The following is a 27624-nucleotide window of genomic DNA, read 5'->3' on the forward strand; positions in this document are numbered from 1 at the left end:
AGGGCTCTGTTTAAATAGATTCTGTTTACTGTAGGGCTCTGTTTAAATAGACCCTGTTTACTGTAGGGCTCTGTTTAAATAGACTGTTTGCTGTAGTACACTGTTTAAATAGACTGTTTGCTGTAGTACACTGTTTAAATAGACTGTTTGCTGTAGTACACTGTTTAAATAGACTGTTTGCTGTAGGGCTCTGTTTAAATAGACTGTTTGCTGTAGGGCTCTGTTTAAATAGACTGTTTGCTGTAGGGCTCTGTTTAAATAGACTGTTTGCTGTAGGGCTCTGTTTAAATAGACTGTTTGCTGTAGGGCTCTGTTTAAATAGACTGTTTGCTGTAGGGCTCTGTTTAAATAGACTTTGCTGTAGGGCTCTGTTTAAATAGACTGTTTGCTGTAGTGCACTGTTTAAATAGACTCTGTTTACTGTAGTGCACTGTTTAAATAGACTCTGTTTACTGTAGTGCACTGTTTAAATAGATGGTCTACTAAAGAGCTCTGTTTAAATAGACTGTTTACTGTAGGGCTCTGTTTAAATAGACTGTTTACTGTAGGGCTCTGTTTAAATAGACTGTTTACTGTCGGGCTCTGTTTAAATAGACTCTGTTTACTGTGGGGCTCTATTTAAATAGATTCTCTTTACTGTGGGGCTCTATTTAAATAGATTCTGTTTACTGTGGGGCTCTATTTAAATAGATTCTCTTTACTGTGGGGCTCTATTTAAATAGATTCTCTTTACTGTGGGGCTCTATTTAAGTAGGCTCTGTTTCCTGTAGGGCTCTATTTAAATAGATTCTCTTTACTGTTGGGCTCTATTTAAATAGATTCTCTTTACTGTCGGACTCTATTTAAAGAGACTCTGTTTACTCTAGAGCTCTATAAAATGACAAACTTAAAACCCGACCCAGGCCCAACCCAACAACAGCCAACCCGAACCCGACCCAAGCCCGAGTCCTTTAACTTTTTTAAATACCCGACCTGACCCAAACCCAACACATGTATTCGGGTTTGGTCGGGTAGCCAGGCTTTAGACCAGTGATTGAGTACAGGTACCAGTTGTTTAAGTACCCGTGTTCAATTAACACCATAAAGTTTTTAAAAAACAGCAAGCACTGATTTCAAACAGGTGAAGGCACCGCGACACTGAGCACTGGCGGGAAAACAAGTATCTACTTCAGGAAATCATGCAATGTAACAAACAAGCTTCTGAACTTTATCAAGTTCCAATGTCATTAACAAAAAAAAAATCTCCATGGAGATCTCAGGTTGGGAAGATTAATGACCCTATTTCCAGATAATTTTAAATCCTTGGGCCAAGTGTATGGAGTTGTACAGAACTTTGGTAAGGCCACAGCTGGAGTACTGTGTGCAATTCTGGTTGCCACATTATAGGAAGGATGTGATTGCACTGGAGGGGGTGCAGAGGCGATTCACCAGGATGTTGCCTGGGATGGAACATTTAAGCTATGAAGAGAGGTTGAATCGGCTTGGGTTGTTTTCGCTGGAGCAGAGAAGACTGAGGGGTGACCTGATCGAGGTGTGGATAGGGAGCAGCTGTTTCCCTTAGCTGAAGGGTCAGTTACGAGGGGTCACAAGGTTAAGGTGAGGGGCAGGAGGTTTAAGGGGGATTTGAGGAAGAACTTTTTTACCCAGAGGGAGGTGATGGTCTGGAATGCCCTGCCTGGGAGGGTGGTAGAGGCGGGTTGCCTCACATTCTTTAAAAAGTACCTGGATGAGCACTTGGCACGTCATAACATTCAAGACTATGGGCCAAGTGCTGGCAAATGGGATTAGGTAGACAGGTCAGGTGTTTTAATGCATCGGTGCAGACTTGTTGGGCCGAAGGGCCTCTTCTGCACTGTATTATTCTATGATTCTAAGTATAGATTAAAGCAAGAGCTCAGTTAATGTTTCTGTACTTGGTTCAGTTACTGGTATCTTCCCCGGACTTGTCAGTTTCTCCCGGACTTGATAAATTTCAAAGTGTAAGGGGTTGGGTTAATTACACTTAGGTGCTTTATGTCGTAACTTGTAGCTGTTTCTTTCACTTCCTTCCCCCACCACCTCCCCCCACTTCTCAACTCCGATTTTTGTTTGTCCTGATCTCTGTCCACATCCAGCCAGACCCGACCCGAGCCCGAATTTCGGACCCGGAAGAGAGACCTGACCCGACCCAAACCCGACACATACCGTCAGGTCCGGTCAGTTTTAGGTCAGGGAGCCATGCTCTAGGGCTCTATTTACATGGACTGTTTACTGTAGGGCACTGTTTAAATATACTGCTGTAGGGTACTATTTAAATAGAGTCTGTTTGCTGAAGGGCTCTGTTTAAATAGACTCAGTTTACTTTAAGGGCTCTGCTGAAATAGACCGTTTGCTCTTGGGCTCCATTTAAATAGACGCTTTGCTGTAGGGCACTGTTTAAATAGACTGTTTGCTGTCGGGCACTGTTTACATAGACCTTGTTTACTGTAGGCCACTGTTTAATAGACTGTTTGCTCTAGGCAACTGTTTAAATAGACTCTCTTTACTGTAGGGCACTATTTAAATAGAATGTTGTTTTACCCACTTCAAGCAATTTGGTTACTGGGTCCATTAGCTATTGGAGTGTTTTAATGCCAGTTTTATCCCGCATGGATATTCATATTAAACATTAAAGAATTTATACATCACCTTTCCTGACCTCAGGATATCCCAATGCACTTTACAGCCAATTAAACACTTTTTGAAGTGTCGTCGCTGTTATCATGTACGAAAGACGCAGCTGATTTGTGCACAGCAAGTTCCCAAAAGTATCATGACCAGATCATCTGTTTGCACACATGTTGTTGCAAGGATAAATATTGGAGAACACTCCTCTTCGAGATAGTAGCTGATGTGATCTTTTAGGCCTTCTTGAGGGAGCAAAACATCTCATCTGAAAGATGGCACCTCTGACAGTGCAGGCCCCCCTCAGTACTACACTGGGAGTGGCAGCCGAAATTGTGCGCTTAAGCCTCAGGAGTGGCACTTTGAGCCCATGTCTTCCTGAGTTAGAGGTAAGCATTCTGTCCACTGAGTCAAACAATATTTAACTCCAAACACCAGCTGTATGTGAAAGCCAGTTAGCACCTAGCACCAGTACTGGCACAGACCCACTAGATTTCCAACAATCATTACCCAATCTCTCGTCAAATATTAACAAAATATAATAGGAAGCTGCGGTTTATTGACAGAATGTAATTGAATCAAAGACTGATTGCATTATAAATCTTTTGAGTAAATTGAACATTTGCAATTGAAATAATTTGGAAAGCAGTTCCTGAAGTCAGTCAGTCTATCAGTCCTAACTTAACCTTTCAGGATCCAGTTAACCCTTTTCGCACCAAAGATCTCCAGTGGCCTCCAGGCTAAGAGTCTGAATGTAAGCTCTCCGGGTTCTATGGTCCTACCTAACCACCTCATCTCCCAAAACCACCGAGTAGAACAAGGGTAGCGGGTGCATAGGCACACTATCACATCTAAGTTCCCCTCCAAGTCACACACCGTCACAAACAAAAGTAAAATACTGCAGATGCTGGAAGTCTGAAATAAAATCAAAAAGTGCTGGAAATACTCAGCAGGTCAGGCAGCATCTGTGGAGAGAGAAGCAGAGTTAGCATTTCCATCAGAATGGGAAAACATCTGAGATGGGTGGCACAGTGGTTAGCACCGCAGCCTCACGACTCCAGTGACCTGAGTTTAGTTCTACGTACTGCCTGTGCAGAGTTTGCAAGTTCTCCCTGTGACCGTGTGGGTTTCTGCCAGGTACTCTAGTTTCCTCCCACAGTCAAAGACTTGCAGGTTGATAGGTAACTTGGCCATTGTAAATTGCCCCGAGTGTAGGTAGGTGGTAGGAGAATAAAGGGAAGGTGGGGATGTGTTAGGGGACATGGCATTAATGTAGGATTAGTGTAAATGGATGGTTGATGGTCAGCACAGACTTGGTGGGCCGAAGGGTCTGTTTCAGTGCTGTATCTCTCAAGGTAGCTGTCTCTATGTAACATATTGTAAGCAAGTGCAGAGAAAAGTGGAATACTGACAGGGGGGTGGGGGTGCAGGATGGTGGGCAGCAAGTGAGGAAACAAAAGATGTGTCTAGAGGAGGAAAGCAGAACCATTACCATCCTGACTTGGAACTATATTATCATTCCTTCATTGCCGCTGGGTTGAACTCCCTCCCTAACAGCACTGTGGGCATACCTACACCAGATGGACTGCAGCAGTTCAAGAAGATGACATACCAACACCTTTTTTTTTTTAGATTAGAGATACAGCACTGAAACAGGCCCTTCGGCCCACCGAGTCTGTGCCGAACATCAACCACCCATTTATACTAATCCTACACTAATCCCATATTCCTACCAAACATCCCCACCTGTCCCTATATTTCCCTACCACCTACCTATACTAGTGACAATTTATAACGGCCAATTTACCTATCAACCTGCAAGTCTTTTGGCTTGTGGGAGGAAACCGGAGTACCCGGAGAAAACCCACGCAGACACAGGGAGAACCTGCAAACTCCACACAGGCAGTACCCGGAATCAAACCCGGGTCCCTGTAGCTGTGAGGCTGCGGTGCTAACCACTGCGCCACTGTGCCGCTCCTTCTCAACCAGCAACTAAGGATAGGTAATAAATGGCAGCCTGGCCAATGACAGCCACGTCCCAAGAATGAATTAAAAAATAATAACGCATTCAGCTCACCTCATCATTGCCAGGATACCTATAGCATTCAAAGAGCGTGTAAGTGATCGATGAAGATGATTCCTGGACATCAGAGGGCTTGTATACAGCTTGCTCTTTTCTACTTTACAATGGCAGTGAGGATACAGGAGGCCTTAAGTACATCATCCCAGTATATATTTCTGTAATAGTAACATTACTTACCAGTACAATGATTTTTGTAAGACATTTGCCCATATTTCCAAACGGTTTATGAAAATATTTTAGGAGGAATAACTGGCAGGATGTTTTTTTTTTCAATCCGGAAGGTTGATTTGCAGAGGCAACACCAGGTGAAATGCAGAAACATCGAAAATTAACAGCACAGAAGGAGGCCATTCAGCCCATCGGGTCTGTGCTGACTGAAAAAGAGTTATCCAGTCTAATTCCACCTTCCAGCTCTTGGTCCGTAGCCCTGTAGGTTATGGCACTTAAAGTGCATATCCAAATGCTTTTTAAACATGATGAGTGTTTCTGCCTCTCCCATCATTTCAAGCAGTGAGTTCCAGATCCCCACCACCCTCTGAGTGAAAACATTATTCCTCAACTCCCCTCTAATCCTTCCACCAATTACTTTAAATCTAAGCTCCCTGGTTATTGACCTCTCTCTTAACGGAAATAGGTATTTCCTATCCACTCTATCTAGGACATTCATAATTTTATATGCATTAGTTAAATGTCTCATCAGCCTCCTTTGTTCCAAAGAAACAATCCCAGCCTTTCCAGTCTTTCCTCATAACTACAATTCTCCATTCCTTGCAACATCATTGTAAATCTCCTCCGTACCCTCTCTAGTGCGATCACATCTTTCCTGTAGTGTGGTGATCAGAACTGCACACAGTACTCTAGCTGTGGTCTAACTAGTGTTTCATACAGTTCTAGCATAACCTCCCTGTTCTTACACTCTACGCCTCAGCCAATAAAGGAAAATATCCCCTATGTCTTCTTGACCACCTTTAGCTACCTGCCCAGCCACCTTTAGGGATCTCTGGATGGGCAAAACACTTTACACTTCTCAGTATCTTACTATTTTATTGTGTATTCCCTTGCCTTATTTGTCCTCTCCAAATGGGTTACCTCAAACGTCTCTGGATTGAATTACATTTGCCACTTTTCTGCCCACCTGCCAAGTCCATTGATGTCTTCCTGCAGTCTACAGCTTTCTTCCTCACTAACCACATGGTCAATATTTGTATCACCTGCAAAATTCAAAAGTACACCAAGTAGAACTCTCCTACTCTTCAGAATAGTGCTTTGAAATCTTTTCCATCTATCTGAGAGGGCAAACAGAGCCTTGGGTTAACATCTCATTCAAAAGATGGCACTTTCAACACAGCATTACTTCCTCAGTACTGCACTGGGAGTCATAATCTGGATTATGTGCTCAAGTGTCCGGAGTGATCTTCCCATGACCTGAGTCAGAGGTGAGAGAACACTACCACCAAGACACCATTAATAGTGATGTCCGCTAATGTCCTTCAGGGAAGAGGAACGTGATGTGTCCTACGCATGATTCCAGTCCCATACTCTTAAAGTCACTGAGGGAACCATTCAGTTGTCAGGGAAACAACTTTGAGGGAGAAAAGAGTGGGTCCAAGACTAGTATTGTAAACTTAAATAAGGGCAATTACGATGGCATGAAAGCAGAGCTAGCTAAAGTGAACTGGGAAATCAGGTTAAGGGATAGATCAATAGAGATGCAGTGGCAGACATTTAAGGGGATATTTCAAAATATAATAGATACATTTCAACGAGAAAGAAAAATTTCAAGGGTGGGACCCGCTATCTGTGGTTCATTAAAACATTTAAAAGACAGTATCAAACTTAAAGAAAAAGCCTATAATTGCGCAATGATAGGATGCAGATCAGAAGATTAGACAGAATATAAAAAACAGCAAAGAATGACTAACAAATTGATAAGGAAGGTAAAATTAGAGTACGAGAGAAAGCTAGCTAGAAATACAAAAACAGATAGTAAGAGTTTGTATAGATATTTTAATAAGAAAAGTTAACAAAGTGAGCGTTGGCCCCAGAAAAAGTGAGTCGGGGGAATTAATAATGGATAATAAGGAGATGGCAGATGAATTGAACAGATATTTTGCATTGGTCTTCAGGACTGAGGATACAAGTAGCATCCCAGTATTAGCTTTAAGTCAGGAAATGGAAGGGAGGAACTCAAGAAAATTACAATCACCAGGGAAGTGGTACTGAACAAATTGTTGGAGCTGCGGGCTGACAAGTCCCTGGGTCCTGATGGACTTCATCCTAGGGCGTTAAAAGAAGTGGCTAGTGAGATAGTTGATGCATTAGTTTTGATTTTACAAAATTCCCTCGATTTGGGGAAGGTTGGAAAATAGTGAATGTAACTCCTTTATTCAAAAGAAAGGGAGACAAAAAGTAGGAAACTGCAGGCCAATTAGTTAACATCTGTCTTAGGGAAAATTTTAGACGCTATTATTAAAGATGTTATAGCAGGGCATTTTGAAAAAATCAAGGTAATCAGGCAGAGTCAACATGGTTTTGTGAAAGGGAAATCATGTTTAATCAATTTATTGGAGTTCTTTGAGGGAGTTACCTGTGCTGTGGATAAAGGGGATGTACTGTACTTAGATTTCCAGAAGGCATTTGATAAAGTGCCACATCAAAGGTGGCAGAAAATAAAAGCTCATGGTGTAGGGGGTAACATATTGGCATGGATAGAGGTTTGGTTAGCTAACAGGGAACAGAGAGTAGGCATAAATGTGTCATTTTCTGGTTGGCAAGATATAACGAGTGGTATGCCACAGGAATCTGTACTGGGGCCTCAACTGTTTACAATTTATATAATTGACTTAGATGAAGGGACTGAGTATTGGTTGCTAAATTTGCTGATGGCACAAAGATAGGTAGGAAAGTAACTTGTGAAGAGGACATAAGGAGGCTACAAAAGGATATAGATAGTTTCAATGAATGGGCAAAGACCTGGCAAATGGAGTATAATGTGGGAAAGTGTGAAATTGCCCACTTCAGCAGAAAATATAAAAAAGCATTTTAGCTAAATGGTGAGAGATTGAAGAACTCTGAGATGCAGAGGGATCTGGGCGTTCTAGTACATGAATCGCAAAAGTTTAGTGTGCAGGTATAGCACCTAATTAGGAAAGCTAATAGAATGATATCTTTTTTTTTAAAGATATACAGCACTGAAACAGGTCCTTCGGCCCACCGAGTCTGTGCCGACCATCAACCACCCATTTATACTGATCCTATACTAATTCCATATTCCTACCACATCCCCACCAGTCCCTATATTTCCCTACCACCTACCTATCCTAGGGGTAATTTATAATGGCCAATTTACCTATCAACCTGCAAGTCTTTGGCATGTGGGAGGAAACTGGAGCACCCGGAGGAAACCCACGCAGACACAGGGAGAACTTGCAAACTCCACACAGGCAGTACCCGGAATTGAACCCGGGTCGCTGGAGCTGTGAGGCTGCGGTGCTAACCACTGCGCCACTGTGCCGCCCCACAGCGATCTTTTATCGCAAGGGGAATTGAATACAAAAGTAGGGAGGTTATGCTTCAGTTATACAGGGCATTGGTGAGACCACATCTGGAGTACTGTGTAGGTATTGGTCTCCTTATTTAAGGAAGGATATAAATGCATTGGAGGCAGTACAGAGAAGGTTTACTAGACTAATACCTGGAATGGGCGGGTTGTCTTATGAGGTAAGGTTGGACAGGCTAGGCTTGTATACGCTGGAGTTTAGATGAGTAAGAGGTGACTTGATTGAACTATATAAGCTCCTGAGGGGTCTTGACAGGGTGGATGTGGAAATGATGTTTCCCCTTGTAGGAGAATCTAGAACTAGGGGTCACTGTTTAAAAATAGGGGGTCGCCCATTTAAGACAGAGATGAGGAGAAATTTTTTTCTCTGAGGGTTGTGAGTCTTTGGAATTCTCTTCCTCAAAAGGCAGTGGAAGCAGAGTCTTTGAATATTTTTAAGGCAGAGGTAGATAGATTCTTGATAAGCAAGGGGGTGAAAGGTTATCAGGGGTAGGTGGAAATGTGGAGCAATCTGTTCAGCCATGAACTTATTGAATGGCGGAGCAGGAGGCCTACTCCTGCTCCCAATTCATATGTTCGTATGCTCGGAATGCGTTACACATCCCAGGAACATATAGTCATGAAAGCATGCTATGCTGAATGATGATTTTAATTCATCTGTTGGAAACCTACATTCGACTTTTAAAAGGAAAGATGGAATCCTACATTCAACTTCTTTAAAAAGACAGCAGCTAAGATGGCCATCGCAAGTTGCATTGAAATACCTCACATTCCAAGGCATCGAGGTGGAGATGCAGGTCTTAGCAGCCCTTATCCAAAACAATGGCTTGAGCAATTGAGTGAATTATCTGGTTAGCAAGACATTCAAAGCCATTTTCACACTAGTGGAGATGAACCTCCAGGGCGTAAACATTGAAACAATAAGACCTGAGAGAGATTGGTATTCTTAGACCTGGATTTCATTAAAGTAAAAAAAAATACACTGAGACAATCATGTGACATTCTGTCCATCTCTGTGAAAATCTGGAGTTTCTGTTACACACAGGAGACTTTGAGTGCTAACCAATGCAGTACCCCAGTGGGGCTGGGTCTCTCTCTCTCTCTTCAGGTAATACTGTCAGTTGCTAACTAACCATTTTCTTGTTTAAACTAGAGAAAGCTGTCTGATCGGTTCTTTTATGATCATAGCACATAAAGGGTTAAACACTCACTGAATTGGTAAGCACATCCACTGTTTAAAAGAAATAAACCCTGTTGCGGTCAAACGAGGAGAGGGACAAGCCTCACCTGATCGTAACATATATAAAATATGTTTATATATAAGAATGCCCCAGCCAAAATCAGAGCTTTAGAGAGAGATGGAGTAGTCCTTCCAAGAACATGCAGTTGGCACGGGAACCACAGATATATTGGCATAGATTAACCGATAAGCCTTCGTAAAACAATACCACGATAATAAATTAGCATAAAATAAATTACTTGTTCAAAGTTTGCATTGAACAAATAGTTTCAAGGAAATGTGAGTTTTGCCAAGATAGTAAGCTGTCCAATTTGGAACCTGGCCAATGACTCTCGTGTTAACAAGAGTAGTTTTGCAAAACAGACATTGTGTACTCACAGATGGAGAACGCGATGACAAGAGGATGTGGAATGGTTGGGGGGGGGAGGGTGTTGGCGGAGGCATTGGTGTAACACGTGCTGTGTCTCAGGGCACTAGGGGCATGGGTATGCATTCACAATGCCAGCTGTGACCAAGTCCCAATGGCTGTCCAACATCAGTAGAAATCCAGGCTCTTCTCTCATCAACAAGTTGGGAAAACTGGAGGCATCCCATGGGGAAGGTCTTTTTCCTGACTGTACGATTTTTGAGCTAAATTGAGATGGCTCGATTAGTTGAGTTTACTGACTAGAGCAGGACTGGGTCATGCACAGCAAATGGGTCCCAGAGGTGATCCTTGGCCTGTACTGAATTAGCTGCTCTCAAACAAAGTGAGGCTGGGGCTCTGAGCGGGAGAGGGGGAAAATTCAGCCGGTTCCCATTGTTGCTTGTTATCCAATGGGAGAGATACCAGGCGAGTGCAAAGCTCTCTACAAATCACTGGCGAAGCCAGCTCAAAACATCAACTTGCATTTATATAGCACCTTCCACACAGCTAACACATCCAAGGAGCTTCACAAGAGTGCTTATCAGATAGAAATTTGGTACTGAGCCATGTAAAATGGCATATTAAGACAGGTGACACAAACGCTTGGTCACAGAAGTATTAAGGAGCATCCTAAAGGAGGAGAGAGAGGGGTGGTGAGGTTTAGGGAGGGAATTCCAGAGCTTAGGGCCTAGGCAGCTGGAGGCACGGTCACCAATGGTGGAGCAATGGAAATCGGGGATGCTCAGGAGGCCAGAAATGGAGGAGTGCAGAATGCTTGGAGGATTGTAGGAGTGGAGATATTGACAAAGTATTGCAGGACTCTCAGTATCCATGAGCAGTCAGGAGAGAAGGGCAGAAACTGGAAGGTTAGGAACATAGAAACAGGAGGAGGCCATTCAGCCCTTTGAGCCTGTTCACCCCTTCAGTGAGATCATGGGAGATCTGTGCACCTTAACTCCATTTACTCACCTTGATCAGTAACCCTGAACACCCTTGCCTAAAAAAAATTGATCAATCTCAGTTTTGAAATTTTCAATTGACCTCCAGCCTCAACAGTTTTTTCGGGGAAGTGTTTAAGATTTCTACTACCTTTAGTCTGAAGAACTGCTTCCTGATCTCACCCCTGAATGGTCTAGCTCTAATTTTAAGGAGGATGTCACCTTGCTCTGGACTCCCTGCACCATAGGAAATTGTTTCTCTATTTACCCTAACAAATCCTTAACTCAACCTAAACACCTCAATTAGATCACCCCAAATTATAGAGCCATAGAGTAATTTACGACGCAGGGGGCCATTCAGCCCATCGAGTCCATGCTGGCTCCCAATGCAGCTCTCCAGTCAGTCCTGCTCCCCGGCTCAATCCCCGTACCCCTGCAGGTCTATTTCCTTCAAGTGGCCATTCAACTTCCTTTTGAAGTCATTGATCGTCTCCGCTTCCACTGCTCTTGTGGGCAGCGAGTTCCAGGTCATTACCAACCGCTGCGTAAAAAAGTGCATCCTCATATTCCCCCTGCAGCTCTTTCCCAAAACCTTCAATCTGTGTCCCCTAGTCCTTGTGCCAATAGTTAATGAAAACAGTTTTTCCTTGTCTAACTTACCATAAACCTGCCATAATCTTGTACACTTCTATCAAGTCTCCCCTCAATTTCCTTTCCTTTCAGGAGAACAAACCCAGCTTTTCCAACCTGACCTCGTCACTAAAATCCCCCAACCCTGGAATCATTCTGCACCCTCTCAAGGACCCTGACCCTAACTCTAACCCTCACATCCTTCCTAAAGTGGGGTGACCAGACTGGATGCAATACTCCAGTTGGCCTAACCAGAGCCGTATAAAGGTTCAGCAGAACTTCCCTGCTTTTGTACTCAATGCCTCTATTTATGAAACTCAAGATCTCATAGACTTTACTAACTACTCTCTCTGTCCTGCCAGCTTCAAAGATCAATGCACATGCATCCCCAGTTCCCTCTGTTCCTGCACACTCTTTAGAACTGTGCTGTTAAGTATATATTGCCTCTCCCTTTTCCTTCTGCCAAAATGCATCACCTCACACTTGTCAGTATTAAATTCCATCTGCTGCCTTTCTGCCATTCTGATAGCTTATCTATGTCCTGTTGCAGGAGTTCATATAATCCTCATTGTTTGCTGCACCTCCAAGTTTGGTGTCATCAGCAAATTTTGAAATTCTACTGTGTATTCCAAGATCCAAGTCATTCAAATACAGCAAACAAACAAGCAGTGGTTCCCAGCACTGAGCTATGGGGAACACCACTGAGTACCATCCTCCAGTCTGAAAAAACAACCATTTACTACAACTCGCTGTTTTCTGTTCTTAAGCCTATTTTTATCCAATTTGACACTGACCCTCCCATTCCATGAGCCTCAATTTTGCGAACCAGCCTTTTATGTGATATCTTATGAAATGCTTTCTTAAAATCCATATAAACACCATCCACTGCATTCCCTTCATCAACATTCTCTGTACCTCACCAAAACTTTAATTAGATTTTTCCATACTCAGTGGAACACCAGTCTAGTCTATCCATCCTATCCTCATAATTTAACCCTTCTAGCCCTGGTATCATTCTGAAGAATCTGAGCTGCACCTGCTCCCAGACTGGTATATTCTTTCTGAGGTGTGATGCATGGAACTGAATGCGATGTTCCAGATGGGAGTCTAGGGCAGAACTTTAAACAACTGCAACATAACTTCCGCCTCATTGTATTCCTGCTCCTTGAGCTAAAGGACAACATTCCATTTGTCTTTTTTCTTGTACCTGTGCAGTAGCTTTTAGTAATTTCTGTACCCGGACGCTAGTTTCCTCTGCTCCTCCACATTTCCTTGCTCCTCACTATTAAGGAAGGACACGAACCTATCTTTCTCTGGTCTTTCTCAGGTAAAAGATCCCATTTCCCCAGTCTCTTGGCCAATAATCACCATCTAAAAACATCAGGTTATCTATTGAGATTTTAATTGCATTCAGGTGGTGTCCATTAACTGGGGATTCACTTGTGCTGCTATATATAGGAGCAGACTGAAAACTGTGGTGTTGGGTTTGGTGGTGCCTGTTTGTAATATGTGCCTCTGTAAATAAAAGCTTATAAAGTGTGTAAAGAGTAGGCTCTAGTCCTATCTTTCACTGCCTGACTATCTGGAGTAGAACAGTGACTATATTTCAAAAGTAATTAATTGGCTGGGAAACGACTTGGGACATTCTCCGGTTGTGAAAGGCGCTATATAAATACAAGTCTTTCTTTCCTGGGTATCAGACAAGAAAATTCTTCTCTGTTTCAGCAAGAGAATAAGAGAGAAACTCCTGTAAACAATGTTAAGCGTCCACTGCACACTGCTAATGAGCATCTGGCACCCAACTGTTTCTCACAGAGGATGACTTTAATGAGGTCTACAAAGAACACCACATAGCTGCTGGGCTGTATTTAACAGGAAAAGCTCCATCAATCACCCTGACTTTTAATGAGTTTCACTTCTTTGTTTATCTTCTGCTGGCAAAGCTTGGGATCATTTACAGACACCATTCACGATTATCTCTGCACACCAGCCCACACCTTGTGCACCAGAAGCAAGGGGGCGGCACAGTGGCACAGTGGTTAGCACCGCAGCCTCACAGCTCCAGTGACCCGGGTTCAATTCTGGGTACTGCCTGTGTGGAGTTTGCAAGTTCTCCCTGTGTCTGCGTGGGTTTCCTCCGGGTGCTCCGGTTTCCTCCCACATGCCAAAGACTTGCAGGTTGATAGGTAAATTGGCCATTAGCAATTGCCCCTAGTATAGGTAGGTGGTAGGGAAATATAGGGACAGGTGGGGATGTGGTAGGAATATGGAATTAGTGTAGGATTAGTATAAAATGGGTGGTTGATGGTCGGCACAGACTCGGTGGGCTGAAGGGCCTGTTTCAGTGCTGTATCTCTAAAACTAAAAACTAAAAAAACTAATGATACTATTCTAATGTGCACCGAATCCCGTTCACCCATCATCCCCTGTGCTTACTGACCTACACTGGCTCCGGGTCCAGCAACGCCTCAAATTTAAAATTCTCATCCCTGGTTTCAAATCTCTCTACGTCCCTGTGTCTTAACCTCCTCCAGCCTGGCAGCCCTCTGAAATATCTACGCTTCTCCAATTCTGATCTCTTGTGCATCCCCGCTTTTAATTGCTCCAACATTGGTGGTCGCGCCTTCAGTTGCCTTAATCCTAAATTCTGGAATTCCCTCCCTAGACCTCACCGCCTCGCTACTTCCCTCTCCTCCTTAAAACGCTCCTCAAAACGTACCTCTTTCACCCAGCTTTTGGGTCACCTATCCTAATATCTCCCTATGTGGCCTTATGCTTCATTTTTGTTTGATAATGCTTCTGTGACCTGGCTCGGGATGTTTTATTATGTAAAAGGTGCTGAATGTTGTTGTAGAAAGGGAGCAGACTCCATGCTGGAAATGCTAACATAACATCTTAGCCTTTGGTGCCACTTCCCTCTTTTTACAACCACAGTTTTACATCCCGACCCCATGACCTCTACCACTGAGAAAGGTCAAAGGGCAGCTCTGCCACATGGACAGCGTGACCTCCAGGTTAACTCCATGGTATACACTATCCTGACCAGGATGCAGTCGAGGTGTGTTTCTATTAATGCAGAGGCCTGGACTATCAATCTAGACAATGTGAGTTCAAATCCCACCACGTAAGGCTTTGAATTTGAATTCAGTTTGAAACATATCTGGAGTAAATAAAAAGTTGGTGTCAGTAAAAGTGACCATGTGACCACAAAGCTCTCGGATTGTTGTAAAAACCCAACTGGTTCGCCAATGTCCTCTAGGGAAGGAAACCTGCCGTCCTTACCCAGACCGACTCGACTGCAGTCCACACCAACCAATACATATTGTTTATAATTATTATTGAGTTAACAACTCATTATCACACTTTAGGTAGGATGTGAAAGCTTTGGAGAGGGTACAGAAAAGATTCAGGAGAGTGGTTCCAGGGATGAGGGGCTCCAGTCAAGTGGATAGACTGGAGAAACTGGGATTGTTCTCCTTGGCAAGAGAAAGTTAAGAGGAGATTTGATACGGGTGCTTATAATTATAAAGGGTTTGATAGTGTAAATAAACTGTTTCCAAGTGCTAAAGGGTCGATAACCAAAGGGCACAGATTTAAGGTGAATGGCAAAAGAACCAGAAGCAACATAAGGGAAAAGCATTTTTACACAAGGAGTTTGGATTTGCCCTCATTGAATAACTGGCCTTGCCAGTGATGCCCACAATGAATGACCAGCCTTGCCAGCGATGCCCACATGAATGACCAGCCTTGCCAGTGATGCCCACGATGAATAACCAGCCTTGACATCGATGCCCATATCAATGACCAGCCTTGCCAGTGATGCCCACAATGAATGACCAGCCTTGCCAGCGATGCCCACATGAATGACCAGCTTTGCCAGCGATGCCCATATCAATGACCAGCCTTGCCAGCGATGACCACATGAATGACCAGCTTTGTCAGCGATGCCCACATGAATGACCAGCCTTGCCAGCGATGCCCACAATGAATGACCAGCTTTGCCAGTGATGCCCACAATGAATGACCAGCCTTGCCAGCGATGCCCACATGAATTACCAGCTTTGCCAGCGATGCCCACAATGAATGACCAGCCTTGCCAGCGATACCCACATGAATGACCAGCCTTGCCAGTGATGCCCACATGAATGACCAGCCTTGCCAGTGATGCCCATGATGAATAACCAGCCTTGACAGCGATGCCCACATGAATGACCAGCTTTGCCAGCGATGCCCACAATGAGTGACCAGCTTTGCCAGTGATGCCCATGATGAATGACCAGCCTTGACAGCAATGCCCACGATGAATGACCAGCCTTGCCAGCAACGGCCACATGAATGACCGGCCTTGCCAACGATGCCTACGATGAATGACCAGCCTTTCCAGCAACAGCCACATGAATGACCGTCCTTTCCAGTGATGCCCACGATGAATGACCAGCCTTTCCAGCGATGCCCACAATGAATGACCAGCCTTGCCAGCAATGCCCACAATGAGTGACCAGTCTTGCCAGCGATGGCCACATGAATGACCAGCCTTGCCAGCAATGCCCACAATGAGTGACCAGTCTTGCCAGCGATGGCCACATGAATGACCAGCCTTGCCAGCGATGCCCACAATGAGTGACCAGTCTTGCCAGCGATGGCCACATGAATGACCAGCCTTGCCAGCGATGCCCACAATGAGTGACCAGCCTTGCCAGCGATGCCCACAATGAATGACTGGCCTTACCAGTGATGCCCACAATGAATGGCCAGACTTGCCAGCGATGCCCATGATGATTGACTGGCCTTACCAGTGACGTCCTAAATAAATGAAACCGAAACCCCAGTCAAGTAGTTCATCAGAGCCAAGGGTGGGTGCAAACCAAATCGTGAAATCAATTAGAATGCTGGAGGAGAGAAACAAAATTGCATGGCAGGAATCTAATGTACTTACTGGAAATACAAGTGATGAGACAGTGAGGAGCAGCGTTAGCCTAGGGATATTCCGGTGCAAACTGGATCTTGTTGGAAGCTAATGAACAACCGGAACATGCAGTAGAAGAAATGTGTAGGATATCAGAGCGTAGAGGTGAGTGGTCCCTCAAACAAGTCTGCCAAGCACTCGCTCTCAATATTGCCTCCCAGCTCCTTGCTGCAGTTGTTTATTGTCGAGATCAGACTGCAGATAACAGAGCTACTAAGACTCTGGCTGCACACCACTGACTGAGGCATCCTTCAGCTCTGCAGCTGTGTGTGTTATTGATCCGCCCGGGGCAGTTGAAACACACAATGTGCTCTCCTGCCCCAAGCCTTCGTCTCTTAATTACATCCTTTCAAAGAGAATGAGGCTGTCGCTGGCAGCAAGCTCATGGGGCTGCACGAAAGAGGAGCTTCAGTTTGAGGAGAAAGGGAATTTTTCTTTTTCTTGTTTATTTTTCCTTTTAAAATTCCCATCATATTTTCTCCCCCTTCTTGAAGAGCTCAGCAAGGTTTCTGGCTCTCCACAACCACACTCCAGTAGCATCACGAGATCGGTGCACCGAGACAGTGATCATTAGAAGCCTATTCCAGCTGACCTTAGCCTCACCCAACACGCATGCACATGTGCTAATCCAACTCCTGCACCTTAACTTTATATAGTGCCTTTAACATAGTAAACCGCACCCCGCCCCTCCCCACCCCCGGTAAGGCACTTCAGAGGAGCCTTGTCAAACAACGTCACACACCCAGCCACATAAGGAGACATTAGGTGACGCAAAGCTTGGTCAAAGAGGTAGGTTTTAAGGAGCATCTTAAAGGAGGTGAGAGAGGCGGAGAGGTTTAGGGAGGGAATTCCTGAACTTAGGGCCCAGACAGCTGAAGGCACGGCCGCCAATGGTGGAGTGATGGAAACTGCGGATGTGCAAGAGGCCAGAAATGGAGGAACGTAGAGATCTCGGAGGGTTGTAGGGCCAGAAGAGGTAACAAAGAAAGGGAGCAAGCAAGGACAAGGAGGGATTTGAATGCGAGGATGAGAATTCTAAATCCGAGGCATTGTCGGACCAGGAGCCAATGTGGGTCAGTGAGCCCAGTGTGGGTGACAATCCAGCAGGAATCACTGGAAACGAGCAGATTAATAATCCCTGATTATTCCATTCCTGAACCCAGGAACATTAAACTGTTTCCAGTTCACTATTCTCAATCCCCCACCACTGTCCTGGTGAGACTAGGACTTCAACAATGCAGGACCTGGGAGGGCGGATTGTAAGAATTCAAATCTACTTGATCCCTGCACTCTATTTCTAACCATCTGAAGTTTGGACAGGGAGGAGGGGATACGATGCTCTGCCTACCCTTTAGCCTCCTCAGCTTTGGGATAGGGTTGACACTGGTCTCTCTGGTTGATGGCTGGAAGTCAAATGCAGTGGCTTCATAGCATTTGTCATTCTTCCCCTCCACATCCCTCCAACTGCCGTTTACTCATGCCGGTAATCGGAGCCTTGCCTTTTTTGGTCTGTATGGCTTCGTCACTTCTTGGGTGAACTCACCAAATCAATGAGACAGCCCTGTATTCACTTCCTATTGAGTCCAGATGTCAGCTGACCAGATGGAATCCCTCGCCACAGTGGTGATGAGGGACAGAGAAACTGGGAAGAGGAATCGGCCGTTCAGCCCCTCAAAGCTGCTCACATATTTAAAGAAAGAACTTGCATTTTTACATTGCCTTTCACAACTTTGGCAGATTGCATAGTGCTTCACGGTCACTGAAGCATTTCTGATGAGCACTCACTGTTGTAATGTAAGAAACGCAGCAGCCAAGTTACACACAGCAAACTCCCACAGACGTGATAAATGTGATGAGCAAGACGTTCAATTGGATAACGGCTTATCTGTTCCTCAAGTCCAGTTACCTGCCTTTGTTCCATATTCTTTGCAGTTCTTTACACATCAAGAATCTAGTGATCTCAGTCTTGAGAGCTTGAGATTTTGGCTTGAGATGTTAGCATTGCGTAGTCACATTGATTTGGAAAGGCAGCTTACCCTCTCACTGTCTAAGGGCGGGGGAGGGGAGTGGAGTGGGAACATCAGACGCTTTGTCATTTTCGTAGTTTGATTCTTGCTGCAGTGCCAGATTCGGAATAATGGAGGCCCAACTTATCCTGTTCCATCTCATCTCTACTGTGAGCAAAACCAGGGAGAAAATCATAAGGGAGTTGAAGAAAAGAGTGCTTTTTTACTTCTTTAAAGACTTCTGCTTATTAGTTATAAAAATTTGTGAGATAAGGATAAAAGGCTGTTTGACGGGGTAGGGAGGAAGGTCACATGATGAAACCTCCAGGCTTACGTCAAGCCAGAGTTGGCACCACTACATCTGCAGGGTTTGGGGGGACTGAATGAACAGGAAGAAAATGAAAGGATTTCATCCCTTCACGCACATGCTGCCACCTTTATTGTAAATAGACAGTAACAGTTCCATCTTCACTGTCATTTTCTCCAGCTGCTCTGAGTTTATCCCCAAAGATTCGATTCCATTCAGTTGCCAGCTGTATTTCCCCAGCTGATTGCATTGCTGCTTGTTTGTTGATTAATTCTGTGCTTAATTAACACGAAACTTGTTGGGGATGGAACCTGTTCCATTTCAGGCTCCCAAAGTCAACATCAAACACTCCCAGGGCAGTTAGATACAGAGTAAAGCTCCCTCTACACCAACGCTGTCTAACACATGGTCTACGGGTCAGGATCCAGCCTGCCAAAGGTTCCCATCCGGCCCGTGGATGTAAACTGTACCCGGGGCCGTTCCCCATCCTCGCCAGGGCTCCGTGACTGGAGATGAGAAATTTCCCATTGTCTTCTTCTTGCAGAGCGGCCTTTTTAAAAACATCGCGCAGTCAGTTTCACAGCTGACAGCTGCTGAAGCAGGAACGCGCTTCCTAACTTCGCACAGATTCGGGGTTTCTTTTTTTTAAAAGCCCTCCAGAAAACCCTGAATCTGTCTGAACTTGGGAAGCACATTCCTGCTTCAACAGCTGTCAGCTGTGAAACTGACTGCACAATGTTTTTAAACAAACTGACCAACCACAAATCTGCTGTGTTGAGCGCCCGCACTCCCTGCAATTGTCAGAGAGAGGGAGAGAGAGAGGAGTGGGGAACAAAGAGAGAGCAAGAGGAAACAAAGAGGAGGGGCAGTGAGAGAAGAGGGAAACAAAAAGAGAGAGGGAAAAACAGAGAGGGGGGGAACACAATGAGATGGGGGACAGAGGGAGAGGGGGACAGAGAGAGAGGGAGGGAAACAACACAGAGATGGGGGAAACACAGGGAAAGAGACAGACAGACAGACAGAGATAGAGACAGATACAGAGAGAGAGATCAAGATCACTCCTGACAGAATGATATCTATCCGGAATACTCTGCATTGCTACATCAAGCGTGTGGGAAACCAGTGACTACTTGTGCAAGCAAAAGAATGCTAGGTATCTCACTAAACCAGTGTTCAACATAGTGATGAGAAAGTAAGTCAATAAATTCATCTCTTTTAAAGCTTCTTCACAAAAATACACATTTGTTGTTGTTTTGATTAATAGTAATATAACTTTTTAATGTCTTTATCTTTCCAAAATTGTCTCACCAGGTCCCCATGTAAGACAAAAATTGTAATGTGCCCCCCCCACACGAAAAGGTTGGACAACACTGCTCTAAACTGTCCCATCAAACACTCCCAGGGCAGGTACAGCACAGGTTAGATACAGAGTAAAGTTCCCTCTACACTGTCCCATCAAATACTTCCAGGGCAGGTACAGCACAGGTTAGATACAGAGTAAAGTTTCCTCTACATTGTCCCATCAAACACTCCCAGCGCAGGTACAGCACGGGTTGGCTGCTCTTCCACAACCGGTGGGCACCACAGGGACTGGAGTGCATCATCGACACTGAGAATGGCATTTTAATTTGAGTTTTGTTTTAGTTATTCAATTTTAATAAAGTTATTTTATAAAATGCATATAAGTGGGGGCCTGAGGAATAAAGGCCCCCCCAACATAAAATACATAAAAGGGGCCTGGGGTATAAAGGCCAACAAAAAGAAAAAAAAAATGGGTTTGCTGCTGCTGCCCGATTAGGATGCCTGAGTGCTGAGTGCATCAACGAGTAACAGCTGACAATGCTGCAGTCAGTTGCAGGAGTTGTTGCCAGAGAGAGAGCTGCAACATTTTGAACAACTTTTGCTACAGAGGAGGAAAAGACTTTTCAAACATAAGGCTGTGTTTCGAGGTGGGTGTCAAGTGCCAGACTTAAATTTGATTTGGACTTTTGGGAGAGGTGGGAGAAGCTGGAAGAACAAGGGCTGGGGGCTGTGCAATTCTGCAGGGAGCTGTGCAGTTGCTTTCATCATACAAGGAATCTCCCTCCACATCCAAAGAAGATAGATAGTGCCTGGGCAGCTTTCGACTGACCCAGGTGAAGGGACCGCTCCCCAGCCTGAAGACCAAAAGAGCTTGTGAAGGACTGTTTGATTGAGCTGTTGTCTGTCATACCACCTCGGTGAAGCAAGTCATCACTCCCAGCCTCCCTTTTCCTCTTCAGCATACCCTCTGCCTCTCCCCTACCTTATTACTTATTATATTTATTTATTTCAAATCTGTAGGCCTACAGTTGGGGTGTGGTTTTGCTCTTGACCATGACAAGTCCATCTGTGCTGGTGGCGGGGCCCTCTAATAACAATGCGGTTGCAGCCTTTGCAGCTGCCTATGTGGCCCCGTCACCATTCAAGCTTATCACTTAAAGCCATGGGGTGAAGAGCTATGCCCAACCCAACACGTCTACTGAGACCTGCGTGAAGGCAATGGCCGAGGTTGTCAGCCCCTCAGTCATTGCTGCAGCCTCGAAGATGTACGGGAAGGCTGTGTTCTCCCTGAAGATTGAGCGGGTGGTGTTTCTGGTCCTGAGTAAGGGGTTCACTGTGGGGGGGGGATCTTCCTGCCGGTGGACCCTCTGGGGGCCACCGCACAGCAGATAATGTTGTCAAACATCCCGCCCTTCATTCCCAGTGAGCTCCTCCTTCCCCACCTGCACCACCTTGGGGAGGTGAGGTCAGGGATCACCCCAATCCCGCTCGGTCTTCAGGGGAACAGCCTCCAGCATGTCTACTCCTTCCGCTGCCAGCTATTTATGCCGCTGACGCGGGAGGAGGTCTGGTTGGGCCAATTTAATGTTGAGTTCCAGGGGGCAGCCTACTGCATCTTCTGGACCTTGGATGGGGCGTGGTGCCATGCCTGCAAGGGGGTGGGGCACGTTTGTAAGAACTGGCTCAACCTCCCAGCCGCCAACCCAACTTCAATGGCCCAAGGTGGCGCCGCTGAACCTCCTCCCACTTCCCCTACACCTCCAACAGACACTGCTCAGGAGGGTCCGGAGGCCGTGGTTTTCATGGCCTCCAGCAGGGAGTGGGGTGCCTGTCTGAGTGGAGGAAGACTCAGAGAAAGAATAAACACAGAGAGGCGTGTCCCGTGGACACTGTGACACAACCCGAGCCTGAGCTCAGCCCAAAGCCCGATCCCCGGGGAACCTACCTGCCCCAGGGCTGGGCTCAGGTCCAGGGTAACCAAGCAAAAGGAGGGTGCGGAGGCCTCTGATCACATGGAGGTCTCTGAGCCTCCACACCCCAGTGGCAAAAAGAGGAGAACAGATGTAACAAAGGGCCCTATGTGCAGGGCCCATCTGCTTGAGGGGAGCTGTTTCCTGCTTCGGGTTCCCACTGCCACCACCACCATCAAGGCTGTAAAGCCTAGGCAGGAGCTCCCTACCCCTCAGGATGAAGGGGAGGGGGAGACCCCTGTACATGTGGCCCCTCCTGAGGGAGCAAGTGCAGCCCTGCTTGTGGTGGGGAAGCCTGGGGATTCTCCTGGAGAAATCTTTCCATCTACCACTGGGTCGTGTGCCCTGAGTGGAGAGGAGGGCTTGGCCCAGAAGAGTTACCCCTCCCAGCCAAAGTACACTCCCGACCAGGATGTACCCATTTATGGGTGAAAACGCTGCCCTGTCTGCTGGGCCTGTGGGTGCTGGTGGGGTGGGCGATGGCCTCCTCTTTCCACCTCCGGTCCTGGCTCCAGCTGGATTTCTACAGTCAGCAATTACCATCTCCCCTGGGCCACTCATCGGCCTGGGGACGGAGGTGGATGGGGTTCCTGAACCACTGGCGCCCAGTAGATGAAACCAAAGGGGACTTCTCCATCATCGATCCTGGGGTTGGGATCGTGACGGAGGTGGGACCAGCTGGCGTGGCCGGACAATCTGCCTCACAGACTGTGGTGGGTGTGTTGGCCGATGGTAGTGATGGCCCGAAGGAGGATGGGGCACGAGGACAACCTTGAATCCATCGCCAGTGAGGCGGTAGACTCCCTCGTGCCTCCCACTGAGTCTCCTCTCATCCCCAACGCGGAACACCAGGACGTCCTTAGGACATCAGGGGGTGCCGCAATAACGTTCAGCTGGCCCTCGGCCTGTGGTCGAGTTTGGCGCTGATCATCCAGTCAGTCCGTACTGCCCTCAAGAAGTCGGGGAAGGGTGCAGGTGTGAAACTGGTTGAGAGGCGCCGGTTTAAAGCGTTCTTCAATGGGTTGCTGGGGGAGTGGAAGGCGAGGTGCACTTCCACTCCCTCCTCACAGTGAGGGGTTGGTGACAGGTGACTGGAGGTCTGGAGGAGGAGGGTCTCGAATCGACCGCCTCTACATTTCGCAGGCGTACGTCTCCCGTGTCTTGGAGACCTCCAATGTGGCTGGTGCCAAGCTCGGACCACCACCTGGTGTGGGCGGAGTTCACTCCGCTCTGCACATGGGCGGCTCTGCACACTGGCACTTTAACAACCGGCTGCTGGAGGACGAGCGATTCTGGGAGTCATTCCGTCTATTCTGACCAACTGGAGAAGGAAGCAGGGGGGTTTTGCCTCCTTGAGGCTATGGTGGGATGTGGGCAATACTCACATCCATGTCTTCTGTCAGGAGTACACAAAGGGGTCAACCAAGAGGCGGGACACTGACGTTGGGTGCCTGGAGAGGGAGGTGCTTGACTTGGAGTCCTGCCTCGGTCATGCCGTCGTGGACCCGGCCCTGTGGCAGGCGTACAAAGAGAAGAAGGCGCATAAGTGACCTGTAGCTCATCGTGTTGTGAACTTCCAGATTGTGGAAGATTTGGACCGCGCTTCACCCTTCTTCTAATCACTGGAAAAATGGCGGGGGGTCCGTTAGTGGCTCGTAGAGCTTGCTGTGTGAAATCTGGCTGCGCATTTCCTACATTACAACAGTGACTACATTTCAAAAATACTTCAATGGCCATAAAGTGCTTTGGGACATCCTGATGTTGTGATAGGTGCTATATAAATGCAAGTCTTTTTTGTTTTTGCCTGAAAGGGCGGTGGAAGCAGATTCAATAGTAAGTTTCAAAAAGATGAATAATTGAAAAAGGGAACAAAATATTTACAGGGCTCTGGGGAAAAAGAGGGGAGTGGCATTAATTGGATAATTCTACCGAAGAGCCAGCATAGGTATGATGGGCAGAATGGCCTCTTTCTGTGCTGTCCCATTTGATGATTCTGTGAATAATATATGGTATCAGAAAAGGAAAGTCAATCGTTGTTTTCACTATGGCTGGGGGACTGTACTCGTTACAAAGCTCCTGCTGTTGTTTGACCAATCTCAGAAGGAATACAGCATGAAATAAACTAGATCCTTACCCTCAGAGGCCAGCCTTCAACCAGCTAAGCTCTACCATCAACAACCTCCTCCACCTCCAAGCTCCCCTCTTCGTCTCGAGTGTTCACGGAGAGAGAGAAAGAGAAATCACTTCAGTCTGCAGTGCCACTGATTGATGATAGAATAAGCTTGAGGGAGAAACCGTTGTGGTAATGACAACGAAGAAGTAAAGATAATGCTAAATAAACAGGAGAACCCTGAGGACCATGAATGCTGCTCACTGCACCATCCAAGCTATTGTCTGCCAACCCGCTCACTTCAGCCACTCCCTACCAACCAATCCCTCCCCTGGGCAATGATTGAGTGTACAATGGACGCCAGGATGGTTTATGTAAGATGAGGATTATTCGATCCTGTTTCAGCTTGCCCCTTTCCTTTCAACACTTTGTTTATCTTTAGCTTATTCTTTTCTTGGCATTCAATTTTTCTGGCCTCTAAGGTCACCCTCATGACTCCATGGGGTGATAGTGTATGTGGGAGTTACAAGACAGTCGATGAAGAATTAACAGATGTTTTGACAGCCCGTTCACTTCAACAGAAACACAATTTCTTTTATTCTCCCATGGGATGTGGGCATCGCTGGCAAGGCCAGCATTTCATGCCCATCCCTAATTGTCCTTGACAACTGAGTAGTTTGCTCGGCCATTTCAGAGGGCAATTAAGAGTCAACCACATTGCTGTGGGTCTGGAGTCACAGGAAGACCAGGCCAGGTAAGGGCGGCAGATTTCCCTCCCTAAAGGACATTAATGAACCAGATGGGTTTTTATGACGATGATAGTTTCATAGCACCATTACTGAGACAGGCTTTCAATCCCTGATTTTTATTAACTAATTGAATTTTAAATTCCACCAGCTGCTGCGGTGGGATTTGAACCCAGGTCCCCAAGGCATTAGTCTGGGCCATTGGATTACTAGTTCAGTGGCATTACCACTTCACCACTGCCTCCCCAATTAGAAAATTGGAAATTCAGTCTCTCTATCCCTCCATCACCGATCCTTCAGTGTCTCTCTCTCTCTCCTCCCATTCTCCAATCTTTCACTCTCTCTCTCCCTCCATCTCCAATATTTCACTGTCTCTAAACCTTGTTCATTCATCTTCCTGATTTTGATGTCCTATGTGCCTGACCCAAGGAAGCTAACAGCCCACTGCCCTGCTTCTTTCTGAAACCCCAACTGGTGGCTTCACTCTTCTTTCTGACTGAAATAGCTCCAGTTAAAATGGAAGAATTGCTTTGGTGTTGCCTGCACTGTATCGCATGCAACAAAATTCCCCAAATTTACATAAACATATTTCTCAATGGGACACCACACGCAGTCATTAAATATTTTTTGCCTGATCTTGTAATTTATGTACGTGCGTCAGCCATGGTTTACAAGGTAATATATACACAGGACTCTTAACGGCAGCTGATTCCATGGTGAGTGGGAACTCCAGCTGTCCGATGGAGTTCCCGATCATCATGTGTCACTCCAGGCACTTACAGATCCCGTCATCAACAGGAAGGATTTGCTTCATAAACCCTCTTACAGCTAACTTGTCTGGCGTGGGACATGAGACTTTATGTTCCTCTGACCCTTTGATTAAGAGATAGTAAATCATGTAGGGCTCCTTTAGTGTTAAGATCCCCATCCCCACCTAACATCCATAGAATGGTGCATCACTGAAGGAAGCCATTCAGCCCACCCTGCCCATGCTGGTTCTTTGATAGAGCTATACAAATAGCCCCAACCCCCCCTGATTTTCCACATGGCCTTGCAAAATCTTCCTTTTCTAATATACATCCAATTCCCTTTTTGCAAGTTCCTCTTGCCTCTGCCTCCACTACCCTTTTAGAGGCAGCGCACTCCAGATCACAACTCACTGTGTAAATACAATTCTCCTCATCTGCCACCGCTTTTGTGCCAGTTGATTTAAATGTGTGTCCTCTGGTTACTGCCCCTCCTGCCAGTACAGACAGTTACAACTTTCCTGTTATCACAGCAACTTGCAGTGTTAACAGAGTAAAACTTTCCAAGGGTGCTTCATAGCAGTATTGTTTGACACTGAACCGCATATGGAGATATTAGGAGAGGTGATAGAAGGCATGGGCAAAGAGGTCAAATTTAAGGAAGGTCCTAAAGGAAGAGAGGCAGACAGCACGAGAGGCTCAAGCAGGAAATACCAGAGATTTAGGCCCAGACAGCAGAATGCATGTCCGCTGACGGCGGAGCAATGCAAATTGAGGATGTATAAGAGGAGTGAAGAATTTTCAGAGGGATGTCGAACTAGAGGAGATTACAGAGATAGGGAGGGGCGAGTCCATGGAGAGAATTTGAACAAAACAATGAAAATTTTGAATTTGAGGCGCTAATTATTGGACCGGGAGCCAATATAGTCACTGTGTTGCATCTTGGGATGTTTTTCTGTAGTAAAGGCACTATATAGATGCAAGTTGTTGCTGTCTGAGCAATATAATTCCCTCCCCCCCCCACCGCCCCAAAGCATGAGAAAAGGACAATCAGCCCCCGCCAGTGTCACAGATAAAGCATCCCCCGCTCCAAGCGATGAAAATAGGGCGCCTTCCACAGGTTTCAGTGCAGTTTCCAGAATGAGTCAATGAATAAATAATATAAATTATATGTTGCTTTCTAAGACACTGCTCAGTCATTCTGAAGGTCTTTCTGCTCCATCTCCAGGACTCCAATGCTGAACATTGTAGTAAAGGCTGCTTAAATACAATCAGTAGTTAAAAAGAAAGGCTTACATTTAGATACAGTGCCCCTCACCACCTCAGGATACCTGAACACACTTTGCAGCCAATGAAGTACAGTCACTGTGGTAATGCAGCAAATACAGCAGCTAAGGTGTGCACAGAAGGAGCCCACTATTACTAATGCATTAAACTGGTTTAAATGATGTAGGTCACGGGATAAATATTGGCCCAGGACACAGGGGTGAACTCCCCCGCTCTTCTTCGAAACAGTGGCTATGGGATCTTGTACATCCAACCTGAGAGAGCAGCCAGGGCCTCTGTTTCACACATCTAGTCCAAAAGATAGCATTCCTAATAAGGCAGCACTCCCTCAGTACCACACTGGGAGTATCAGCCTGTAACATGCACTCAAATCTCTGTAGTGGGACTTAAACCTATACACTTCTGAATGAGAGATGAAACTGCTATCCACTGAGCTACAACCAGCATAATGCTCTGACCCTGAAGTTAATCAGTTCAAGCCAGGTGGTTACCAAGACAATTTAACCTTGACAAGGGATGAGTCCAGAAGGAGGCGGAGACAATCTTCCTGAAAGCTCGAGTACTGAATCAGTGAATTGTGCAGGAAGACAGCCCACTGATACTTCAACGGCTAGTTGCCAGCCAGGAATCCTTTGATTTATAGATTTCTGCAACATTTGCTGTGGGAGAAAAAAGATTATCTTTT

At 45.9% G+C, this 27624-nt stretch overlaps 1 protein-coding gene across 4 annotated transcripts in view; it reads right to left on the bottom strand.

Annotated features, from left to right (window-relative positions):
• Positions 1-27624, bottom strand: part of LOC137346115 (regulator of G-protein signaling 3-like) — a 155081-nt gene that overhangs the window by 101917 nt on the left and 25540 nt on the right. Inside the window, exon 1 of one of the 4 annotated variants that reach the window (XM_068009427.1) lies at positions 2678-3004. The exons of 2 other annotated variants lie outside the window; for them this stretch is intronic. The gene's annotated coding sequence lies outside the window, so the exon portion shown is untranslated. Of the gene's footprint in view, positions 1-2667; positions 3005-27624 lie in introns of those variants that run through there. One more of the 4 variants, XM_068009425.1, reaches the window with a different exon arrangement.

The sequence above is a fragment of the Heterodontus francisci genome, chromosome 29 (genome assembly GCF_036365525.1).
Source record: "Heterodontus francisci isolate sHetFra1 chromosome 29, sHetFra1.hap1, whole genome shotgun sequence".
NCBI classification, from domain to species: Eukaryota; Metazoa; Chordata; class Chondrichthyes; order Heterodontiformes; family Heterodontidae; genus Heterodontus; species Heterodontus francisci.